Raw genomic sequence first — 12531 nt, forward strand, 5'->3', positions numbered from 1 at the left:
GCCCATTCACCAAGCTCTAGTGAAGGAATAGAGGAAAATAGAGGAAAAATAGTTTGAGTTTCGAATGTTTTTTTTGGCTACTTCGACCATCGAATTGGCTACTTCGACCTTCGACTTCGAATCGAACGATTCGAACTAAAACTCGTTCGAATATTCGACCATTCGATAATCAAAGTACTGTATCTTTAAAAATTTCTTCAACCCCCTAGTTCGCCACCTAAAACCTACCGAGGCCAATGTTAGCCTATGGAGAAGGTCCCCATAGGCTTTCCAAGGTTTTTCTGATCGAAGGATAATCCTTCGATCGATGGATTAAAATCCTTTGATTCGAAGGATTTAATCGTCGATATTCGAAGTCGAAGGATTTCAATTCGGCAGTCAAATATCGAAACCCTCGATATTCGACCCTAGGTAAATGTGCCCCTTAGTATGGTGTAGAAAATTTGCAATTGCTTTACATTTTTATTATTTGTGTTTTTTGAGTTATTTATCTTTTTATTCAGCAGCTTTGTAAACCTTAAACAAGTTGTATTTATTATTTTATTGCTGAAGGAAGGGAACAGAAGGCAAAAAAGGGTGTACAGAATTAAGAATAGGCAATACAGAAACAAATTACCTCATTACAGCAGTTTCAGTTCTTTTATGATTCTAAAATACCAACCAGTAAACAATGTTGCATTTGGTATAGATATACACACACACACATATATATATATATATATATATATATATATATATATATATATGTGTATGTATATATATATATATATATATGTGTATATATTATATATATATATATATATAATGTCCAATTAGATCTCAGCACACCATTTAGAAGATAATTGATCCAACCCAGGTGCTATCCAGACGTGATTTTCATACAAAAATGTGAATAAATGGATGCACACCGGGATTTTTTTTAAAAAGTTAAAACTTGCTTTTATTTAAATATTTAAAACATGGTCAGGTCAACGTTTCGGTCTCCATCTTAGACCTTTGTCAAGACCCAAATGGTTGGTTAAAAAGGGCACATATATAGATATATTAATCCCTCCCACAAATGGTTACCCCGCCACTGCTTACTCTGAATCAAAGTATTAACCCTGTTACGTGAATTCAGGCATTTTCAAACATCATTAGGTGCAGACGTGGGTAAACCAAAAAGGAAATGTAAATAAAAACAAAAAGACAATTGGACCATGCAGAAACCTATTTCTTCAAAGTAGATTGTAAGGTTATGAAATCTTGAACCTATATTAAATGTTACAAAGTTCCAATAATTAAGTGTTCAACTAAACCTAATAGATCTGCACATATCTGCTATCTGGATTCAATCAGTGTGATCCTAGTAGTAAAAGGATTGTCAACGCTCATTCAAAAAGAATAAGAAAGAACAATGTTCATTTAACCCCGAGGGTGCCAAAGTATTCAGTTTTTTGATCCAAAACACCTCCCGTTGCAGTAGCATCTTAGATCTATTCCCACCTCTACTCAAGGGGGGGATGTGGTCAATGGCTATATATTTAAAGGTGGGCAGCCTATGTCCCCTCTCACGGAAGTGCTTGGCCACTGGTTTCTGTGTCTGTCCATCCCTAAAAGCAGTGCTAATCGCAGACCGATGGCCATCCATTCGTAACCTAAGGGTTTGATCCGTTTTTCCTACATAGGAAAGCCCACAAGGACATGTTACTAGATAAATTATGTGGGTAGTGGTGCACGTTATATGGTGTCGGATCTGGAAACGTTTACCTGTATGAGGATGTAGAAAGGATGTGCCTGGAGTCATGTAGCGACAAGACGTGCAGCTTGGGCAGCGAAAGCATCCTGGTTTTAATTCTGCTAGCCATGTTTTTTTGTTAGTAGTGTAACAATTCACTGGGTCAGTCTTAACCAGTAAATCACGTAAGTTAGTTCCACGCTTATAGCTAATCATAGGTGGTTCAGAAAGTACATTAGCCAAGTCGCTGTCTGCCCCAATAATATTCCAGTGCCTTTTGACCACATTCCCTAGATCTTTAGTACCCAAATTGTATTTGGTGCTAAAGACTAGTCTTGAATTTTGTTTACAGATTTCAGATGTCTCACTACATTTTTTATGTGCCGTATCGAGGGCCGTTTGTAAAACTTCGTCAGGGTACCCTCTAACGCTAAACCTTGCCCACATATCCTCAATTTGTTGCTCACACTGGTGGGGATCGGAATTATTCCTTAATACCCGGCAAAACTGACTAACAGGTAAGGAATTCTTCAAATGTCTAGGGTGAAAGCTTTTATAGTGAAGGAGGGTATTTCTATCAGTCAATTTACGAAATAGTGTATAGGCAATATGGTCTCCATCAAGTGTTAATTCTACATCCAAAAATTGTATTTTTATTGGGTGTACGACAAACGTAAACTTCACTGGGCACTCTCTAGCATTCAGATCGGAAACCATTGCACTGAACTCCGCCTCTGTGCCCCTCCAAACAATCACCAAATCATCGATGAAACGACGGAAAAAAATCAGATTATCACCATATTTAGGTACAATGTGATGCTGTTCATACTGATGCATGAAAAGATTAGCATATGCCGGCGCCATGGCCGCTCCCATCGCCGTCCCAAGTAGCTGTAAATAAAATGAATTTTCAAACCGAAAATAATTTAGTGATAAAGCTAGCTCTAGTAATTCCAAAACAAAATCAATCGATGGACCTGTATATAACTCATATTCAAGTAAGGAGCGTCTAACCGCCTCCAGCCCAGCTTCATGCGGTATGACAGTATATAGACTGACCACATCCATGCTTGCTAGCATGATGGGTCCATCAGTGGGCAGTTTCAACTGTTTAATACACTCCAACAGATGTGGGGTATCCTTCAAGTAGGTCGGGGTACTGCGAACTACCGGTTGCAGTATCTTATCAAGATAAATTCCAATGGGGTGTAATAATGAACCACGCCCCGACACTATCGGGCAGCCAGGAGGACACGTCATACTCTTGTGAACCTTAGGCAAAGAATATAATAAAGGGCAACTAGGGTGGTCCTGTAACAAAAAATTATTTAAATGCGCATCAATAATGCCCTGTTGAAATGCCAAATTCACCAATGTATCAACCTTTCTCTTAAATTGGGACACAGGGTCACACTTCAAACATTTATAGACTTTGATATCACTCAATTGATCTTTAATATCTTTGCTGTAGTCCTGATAATTTAGTATTACAATCCCCCCTCCCTTGTCTGCTGGGCGGATGACAATGTTAGTGTCGGCAGTCAAAGTTTTAATAGCAGCTCGTTCTGCTTTTGTTATATTGTCCCTTCTGTAGTCTTGGGGTGACCAAGCTGCTCCCTCCTTTTCAATGACCTGCTTAAACAGCTTAATAGCCGGATTAATCAAAGGGGGTGTGAAAGTACTTTTCAATCTCAACGTAGATGGTGGTAATTCTTTATCACTTCCAGTTTTAAAGTAGTCCTTTAAATTCACCATCCGGCAGAATTTAAAACAATCCACTTCCCATTCAAATTGATTAAACTGACATGTGGGTACAAAAGTTAACCCTTTGCGTAATAAACTTGTTTCTGCTACGGTCAGTGTATGCTGGGAAAGATTGTAAATTGGAATGTCTAATCCTTTCTTGATCTGCCCCTTCTTGCCCCTCCGTGTTGGGTACCTTTTGCGGGGCCCCGACCCGTAGGGGGACGGTCTGAAACAGTCCCCCTATATATATATATATATATATATATATATATATATATATATATATATATATATATATATATATATATATATATATTAAATACACAAAAGCCATGAATATCCTGTAAATAATATCCTTATAAACGGTGACTAGTTAACTCTGCCCCACAGTGTGAGGCCCAGGATCATATTGATTGGTTAATTTTCTCAAGTGTTTTGTAAACATTTAAAGAGGGACTACAGGCTAAAATAGAATAATGCTATAAATGCTGTATTTTGTATACTAAACATAACCATAAACTTACTGCACCTCAAAAAATAAAAATAAATGATTTATGCTTTCAAAGTTGGCCACCGGGGTCACCATCTTGTAACTTTGTTAACCATCTTTGCAAGACCAAGACCATGCACATGCTCAGTGGGGGATCGTCATAAATTATCAAAACAGCACAAGTTAAATAATATCTGCCATAGAATACAGATTAATAATCAGAATATGCAGTATAAGTACTTGGAGTATTGTTAGTGCTGTAGTTGCCTAGTTAACTATGGAAGCGCTTGCCGCGAACATCATGTGATGTAGTATAAATTTTTCTCCACCTTCAAGGTTTGTTGAGGAAATATGTAGAAGAGCTATAGCTGGCGTGAGCACTATTGAAATATTCAACTTTGTTGTAATGAGTCTCTCCATATCTTGCCACATTGGTGTAATTTTGAGGCAGTCCCAAAATATATGTAGTAAAGTACCAACAGCTCCACAGAAAGCGGAGGTGGTGGGGTATATATGTGTTAACTGGTGTGGTGTCAGATACCAGTTAAGTAAAAGCTTAGTATATTGTTCCAAATGATTGCCGCATCTGGTAGCCCTTTTGACGTGTTGAATGACTCTTTACATTTTTTAATTAAAGTATATTGGAGATAGGTTTCTTTTTCATTAAAGAAAGTAAAAATGAGATCTTATGTTGTTGCCTTTACATTCCCTTTAAAGCTTGTGAATACATTTAGTGGTGTAACAACTCGGCACTGGGCACCACTGCAAAAAAAATCTTCGGAGGGGCCTGGCACTTATAACAACCTCTAACTGTGCCTCGTCTCTGTCTTATAGATGAAGTAGGTCGCATGGACTGGGCAATCCTATCCCCTGCCCAACTGTGACAGAGGGTTCTGCTTACGCTATTGATATGCCACAAAATACATTGCATAACGTGGTCATCTTACTAAAAGAGCACAGGTAGAACTGCTCTGGCTTGGTTCTATTACAATTACTGCCAATGACCTGGTATCTTTTCAACCTAATAAAAGTAGGCAAAGCTTCACAAATTGTGAGGCTAAATCCAAGAACTGGTGCACAATGGCCCAGTGGCTATAGAAGGTTCCATCAGATTTTGCGTAGATAACACGACACATTGCTCTTAAATATATTCCTCCAAAGCAAGGGCATGAGGAGAAATCGAACTTTATCTCTTTAGCTTTTAGGTATTTCTGACAAATACTGTATGTGAACTATCAGTTTCAATTTTTGTGCTGCAAATCTGCTCATTTGTCCTACAAGAAAGGGGCTCTTAGACACCATTCTCCATGGTCCTAATTCTGATTAGGACCATACTTTTTCATTTTTCTTACATTATGGTTTGCAAAGTGTGAATTTATATCTACCAGCTGCTACTTCAACTGAAATTGAACTTGGGTGGAATTCTATTGATTAAAAAAAAAAAACTATAGCTAAAACAATACATTTTTCTCAAAAGAGAAATGGGCAGGTACAATTTTCAACCCCGACATAATTTTTTCTAGAGCTATAATTTCCCCAAAGCTTAAAGATCGGTTGACATTTTCAAAACGGAGAGTTATTAATAATAAGGCAAGGGATCAGAACATTTGATGATAGCTAATAGGAACTTAGCAAACCTTACAATGCATGCCACGCAAGCATTCATCTCCGACCAGGACATTTGTTTATTTAATCTACAAGGTAACAAATCTCATCCAAGGGTTTTTATACAAGGTCATTTTGACCGATCATGCTGCATTATAACCATTTCATTTTCACAATTTCTATAAAAACACACTGTTTGGTATTCTGCCTGAGGAGACCTAAAAGGTGCAAATGGAAGCTAAACATATTTATTTCTCTTACATAAAATACATAGTTTGTCGTCATTAGATTGAATAATCATAGAATAATTTGCATGTTTTGTTCAGAATTCACAGTACTAAATATACTGGTTCCCAGCAGTGCTTTGTCACACTCTTCGTAATCCATGTGACCTTTCACAATAATTTCTATTAGGTATTCAAGTCAAGTCAAAGAAGAAGAAAAGCAGGGCCGACCAACACTCAAATGGATCCACAGGACCAGAGAAGTTCAATTAAAAGAATATTTTATTTATACAAAGTTAAAAATATAAATCTGCATCTCCATCCACCCTACGCGCTTCGCACCCATTCAGGACGCTTAGTCATGGGCTCAAGTCAAGTCATAGGGCTGTACATATTGAAAATAACATTTTAGATACTTATTGTAGACAAGGGGTGGTGCAACAAGTTGGAATTCCCCATAAGGTTTGGCTAAATGTTAAAGGGGTTGTTCACCTTTAAATTATCTTTTAGTATGATGTGGAGAGTGATATTCTGAGACAATTTCCAGCTTATTATTTGTATTGTTTGAGTTATTTAGCTTTTTATATTCCAATATTTTTATTGAATTTGCACAAAAAAAATAGTTTATATTAGCATGCAATAAGAGCCTTTACAGATTGAAACCTCTAATATACCATATTGTCTCTTTTATACGGTTACATCAAAATAAAACATAATTTTAACATATAGCTCGTAGTTAAACTATTATCTTCCACTGACAATTTACAAATAATGTAATACTGACAATACAAATTTAACCATTTAACTAGCAGACAAGTCTAGAAAATCCTATTTAAAGGAGAAGGAACGCTACGGATGCATTTTATTGCCAATAGATTAGCTGTAATAGTGCAAGCTAGAATGCTATATTTATTCTGTAGAATGTTTTACCATACCTGAGTAAAAAGCTCTAGAAACTCTTTTGTTTAGAATAGGAGCTGCAGTATTAATGTGGTGTGACATCACTTCCTGCCTGAATCTCTCCCTGCTCTGGGCTCAGATTACAGCAGAGAAGGGAGGGAGGGGGGAAGTGGAGCAAACTGAGCATGCTCTTGCCCAGGGCAATGAGGTTTGTTCAGAGCAACATTACTTTGGGGGTTTACTGGTATATTTAGATGGACCTTTCTGATAAGGCGTACTTAATTTTAACCTTTCCTTCTCCTTTAAAGTGTTACACGTGGCATAAGGGAATGGTAATGGTTTAAATGCTTAAAAAGGTAGTTGGGCAGTTTGTACCAAATCTATATTCAATCCAAGGAGTCCAAACCAGGAGGTATTTGTGATGGGAGTCCAATAATATACTGGACATCTTCTCCTGGACCATAATCCAATCGATTTTACCTTTGGTGGCATCAATAGAAATATGTTTTGTTTTCCAAGCTTTTGCGATTGTTTGTTTTGCAGCTGTCATTATTAAAAGGAATAGTTGAAATTGGTTCGATGTTAGTCTGTCTGGTTTTTTACATAATAGAGCTGTACTAGGGTGCTTTGGAATAGGAATATTAAAAATTGAATAAATCATATCAATTTATCCAAAATATTTGGGCAAACGGACATTGCCACCAGATATGATACATAGTTACTCCCTTATGATTACAACCTCTAAAACATTGATTATCAGCTGAGGGTATAAATTGTGCTATTTGTGCGGGAACCAGGTACCACCGAAGCAGAACCTTATAATTTGTTTCTAAAAGTGAGAGGTTCCTAGAGGATTTCTTTATATTAGACCATATTACTTCCCAGTCCTCTGTATTCATCAACAGCCTATATCCTCTTGCCATATTTGAGTGTATGAGACTTGTTGAGCGTCTTTTAGATCATGAAAACTATTATATAATGTTGATATTACCTTTCATGCTTTGGGAGCCTTACTACACCAGTGTTCAAAAAAAGTCTGGGAACTATTCACTACACCTGAGGATCTCCATAGAGATTGAGCGTAGTGCAGCACTTGAATTACTCTAAAGCTTTCAGTCTGTGGTACGCTAGATTTCTCTGTAAAGCTCTGAGGAGTATAGGGCCCCAATAAAGAAAATAACTGACCAAGAAATAAAATATTCGGATCTTGCCACCATTTAAAAGGTTTATGTTGGAGGCCCGGTGGAAAGAGTGGGTTACCTAACAATGAAGCTGCGGGTGTTAATGGAGATTGTAACTGGAACCGATTTCTAACACTATTCCAAATTTTAAGTGTATGTAATAAACACAAGCTACCTGTCTTTGGTCTCATTTTTGTGGGGCACAAAATATTAAAGCTGACGGAGAATAGGGCATACAAAAAAGGGCTTCTAACTGGACCCAATGGGGGCTATCTATGATTGTATGTAATGTTAATATGAGTTAATTGGGCTGCCTTATAATACAATGAAAAATTTGGAAAACCTAGACCTCCTTTATCCTTAAAAATAAAAACAGTATGCGCTTCCTATATTAAATAAACTCCCACCAACAAAGTGCTTTTCCTCACAACAGATCGATTTCTTTTTTGAAAAACAGTTCCGTAAAGATCTTTAAATACAGGCAGATGGAAGACAGGTACGTGGTGATTAATTCTCCTGTTTGACACACAGTATCCCCTTCGTGCTCCACCTCAAATAAAAAATAGAGAAAGACAGAGGCCAATGTGCGCTTCCATATACTAAAACACCGGGTCCCTGCTAGATTTATACTTACAGGATCGCCGGTGTTAAGCTTGCATGTAGTTAGAATGGCTTTAAAGTAGATAACGGTCCCGTCCCTCCAACGTTTACAGCGAAGCTTGTCTTTAGTCTTGTCAGAGTCCTCGTGTTCCCCTCACCCACACGCTCCTGTTATCGCGTCCTCACACTGAGGGCTGCAGCCGAACGTATGGAGACTGGCGCTGCTGGCTTGATCTTATCAGCGTCCTGGTGTTCCACTCACACGTTCCTATTATCACCTCCTCACACTGCAGACTGCAGTTGATCGAATGGAGACTGGTGCTGCTGGCTGGGAGGTCAGTTGAACAGCAAGACAAATGCTCAATTGATAGGATTTTTATTAATATAATTCAATAGTGTACACTCACATTTAAAGTATAATGTCATACCTCCCAACATTTTGGAAGTAAAAAGAGGGACAAAAAATTTTTTCCCGCACGTAGCGCAGCAATTTCTTTGACCATGCCCCTTTATGTGACCACACCCCCTAATTACCATGTTTGTTTTACAAAATTTGGCAGGTTATGAAAGTTTGAAAATATTTCTCCTCATCTAAACTGTGTTTTTGTGTCTCAAAATTGTTACAAAGTATCTTATTTGCACCTGTGGCTGTTCTGGGCTCTCTGCTAAAAGCCAATTTAGTGAGAAACTTTGTTTCTTTTTCTGGCTGTTCAGTGCAGAGAAAAGAGGGACTTTCCAGTACAAATGAGGGACTGCAGGTTGAGCTGTCAAAAGAGGGACTGTCCCTCCAAAAAAGGGACAGTTGGAAGGTATGTAATGTGAGTGTACACTATTGAATTATATTAATAAAAATCCTATCAATTGAGCATTTGTCTTGCTGTTCAACTGACCTCCCAGCCAGCAGCACCAGTCTCCATTCGATCAACTGCAGTCTGCAGTGTGAGGAGGTGATAATAGGAACGTGTGAGTGGAACACCAGGACGCTGATAAGATCAAGCCAGCAGCGCCAGTCTCCATACGTTCGGCTGCAGCCCTCAGTGTGAGGACGCGATAACAGGAGCGTGTGGGTGAGGGGAACACGAGGACTCTGACAAGACTAAAGACAAGCTTCGCTGTAAACGTTGGAGGGACGGGACCGTTATCTACTTTAAAGCCATTCTAACTACATGCAAGCTTAACACCGGCGATCCTGTAAGTATAAATCTAGCAGGGACCCGGTGTTTTAGTATATGGAAGCGCACATTGGCCTCTGTCTTTCTCTATTTTTTATTTGAGGTGGAGCACGTAGGGGATACTGTGTGTCAAACAGGAGAATTAATCACCACGTACCTGTCTTCCATCTGCCTGTATTTAAAGATCTTTACGGAACTGTTTTTCAAAAAAGAAATCGATCTGTTGTGAGGAAAAGCACTTTGTTGGTGGGAGTTTATTTAATATAGGAAGCGCATACTGTTTTTATTTTTAATTTACCTTTTGGGGCAAGAATCCCCATTTTTGTTTTGCGAATCCACTGGTTGCATCTGCGCAAAGTTAAATTTAATTTTTATTGTCTATATCCTCCTTTATCCTTAGGTAACATCAAGATTGTCTTTTTAATTCGTGAAAATTTCCCCGCACAAACAAATTGCACAAGCTTAGAACTGAACCTGTCTAGGTCTGATAATGGAACTAGGACAGGGAGAGTTTGAAATAAATATAATAGCTTAGGGAGTATAGACATCTTTATAGAATTAATGCGTCCTATACTAGAAAAATGATGATACTCCCATTTCTCCAACAGTGACCCCAAGGTTTTATACATTGGTAAGTAGTTAAACTCATACGAATTAGTAAGTTTGACCCCTAAGATTCTAATATAATGATTTTGCCATAAAAATTCGAAGTTTAACTGTAATAAATTAACTTCTTAATGAGAAAAGGATAGGTTTAAAGCTTCTGTCTTATTATGATTAATCTTGAACCCAGACAAGGTTCCAAATATGTCCATCAGTCTATACAGGTTAGGGAGAGATGTTAAGGGTTTAGAGAGAATAAGAGTTAAATCATCTGTGAAAAGGCTCACCTTATGGTGGGTTCCAGCTGCTGCTATCCCAAAAACATCAGAATTCGTTCAAATTGCCAAATTCAATACCAATAGTGGTTCGATTGCTAAATTAAATAGGATAGGGGATAATGGACACCATTGTCTGTCTAAGGATGGTGGGCGGTTTACATCTTTCATTTAGTTTCCGAGCCAATGTTCCAATCTAAGTTACAGTACAGTTTATGTTTAGCCCATCTCAACTTTTTCTCTGCATATGTTGTTAGAAGAAGGTCTAATTTCCTCTGTAGCTGGAGTTATTTAGCTTTTTATTCAGAAGTTCTCCAGTTTGCAGTTCAGCAATCTGGTTGCTAGGGTCCAAATTACCATAGTGACCAAGCTTTGAGCCTGCAATATGAATAGGAGAGGCCTGAATAGAAAGATGAGTAATAAAAAAAAGTAACAATAACAATACAGAACGTTTGTTTTTAGATGGGGTCAATGACCCCCATTTGAAAGCAGAAAAGAGTCAGAAAAAGTAGGCAAATAATTCAAAAACTATACAATAGAAAAAATTCTATAGCATACTAAAAGTTAATTTAAAGGTGCACAACCCCTTTAAAGGAGAACTAACCCCTAAAAATGAATGTGGCTTAAAATGCCATATTTTATATAATGAACTTATTGCACCAGCCTAAAGATTCAGATTCCCAATAGCAGCAATGATCCAGGACTTTATACTTGTCACAGGGGGCGCTATCTTCTAACATGCTCAGTGGGCTCTGAGCAGCTGTTGACAAGCTAAGCTTAGGGGTCGTAACAAATTATCAAGCAGAAAATGAGGTTGGACTGTAATATAAGCTGATGTTACATGGCTGATTATTCAATTCTGATTCTAATTGCACTGGTTTCTGTGCTGTCATGTAGTAATTATCTGTATTAATTACTAATCAGACTTATATTGTGACATTTCTATTCTATGTGTACTGTATATTGTGAGTGGGTCCCTAAGCTCAGTAAGTGACAGCAGCACAGAGCATGTGCAGTGAATCAGCAGAAAAGAAGATGGGGAGCTACTGGGGCATCTTTGGAGACACAATCTTTACTGCTAAAGGGCTGTGGTTGCCTTGGGCTGGTACAGAGGCCCAAAACATAATTGAGAACATTTCTAGCTACTTCTTTAGTTCTCCTTAAATATCTTGATAATCCACATTCTCCTTTAAGGTTACTTTAGACATACATTAGAACCCTGACTTTACATTTCCCATGGAACAACATCAAAATGGTGTATATTCCAGGAAAATCTTAAATCTGGGAAAGAAAAAAATGCAGCTTGACTTAATGGGACCATGACAAAGTGACATCAATTCTGAGGAAACATAAAATCCAGACACGTAAAATTGGGGTTCTACTGCAGTTAGCTGGCTGGATAACTAAACAGAATGAAATCTATTTAATCCCACCTTGTGCATATTCCATAGGTAAGAGCAGCAGCATTGGAAAGAAGAAAAGTTAATGGTGTAAAGAGGCCAAGGCTGCAGGTAATGATTGGAAGTATTTAATATAATAAATATAATGCACTTTGTCTTATCAGTATGTCACTAGACGTGGCATAAATCAGTCCCCTCAAGAATAATAGAAGATGCGTTAGGCAGCAGAACCATCCATAACTTTCTACATTTCATTTGATAGCCCTCCTGATAATAGGATGCTGCTAATAACCTTGTACCTTCAGCAGCGGCTGTAGGAAAGTTGGCATAGACATGTTATCAGGGTGTTTTATTCCCACCAAATCATCTGACTTATTATTTGTGGGTGCGGTGTGTGATCAGAGATGCTAAGATGATTATACTCTTTGCCTATCTCTGGACGTTCTCATATCACATGAATAAAATTCATGCAGTGTTTTTGGCCATGAGTCTTGGCCATGTCAATGCATCAATAAGCTTTTTCTGTTCATGTAATGAATGGTCCTTTCCTAATCCTAGACAAAGCCTAGAACATCCTCTGCATTCATATCAATGTACACGAAGAACATTCAGACATGT

The 12531-nt window shown here is 38.0% G+C and overlaps 1 protein-coding gene and 1 long non-coding RNA gene across 5 annotated transcripts in view; both read right to left on the reverse strand.

Moving 5' to 3' along the window:
- Positions 1–12531, reverse strand: part of b3glct.L (beta 3-glucosyltransferase L homeolog) — a 245904-nt gene that overhangs the window by 106672 nt on the left and 126701 nt on the right.
- LOC108708694 lies at positions 8106–8953 on the reverse strand. Its single transcript, XR_001934512.2, has 2 exons — positions 8498–8953; positions 8106–8413 (listed from the first exon to the last, which is right to left on the reverse strand). It is a non-coding gene; the product is annotated as an uncharacterized LOC108708694 (long non-coding RNA).

Source organism: Xenopus laevis, chromosome 2L (assembly GCF_017654675.1).
Source record: "Xenopus laevis strain J_2021 chromosome 2L, Xenopus_laevis_v10.1, whole genome shotgun sequence".
Taxonomy (NCBI): domain Eukaryota; kingdom Metazoa; phylum Chordata; class Amphibia; order Anura; family Pipidae; genus Xenopus; species Xenopus laevis.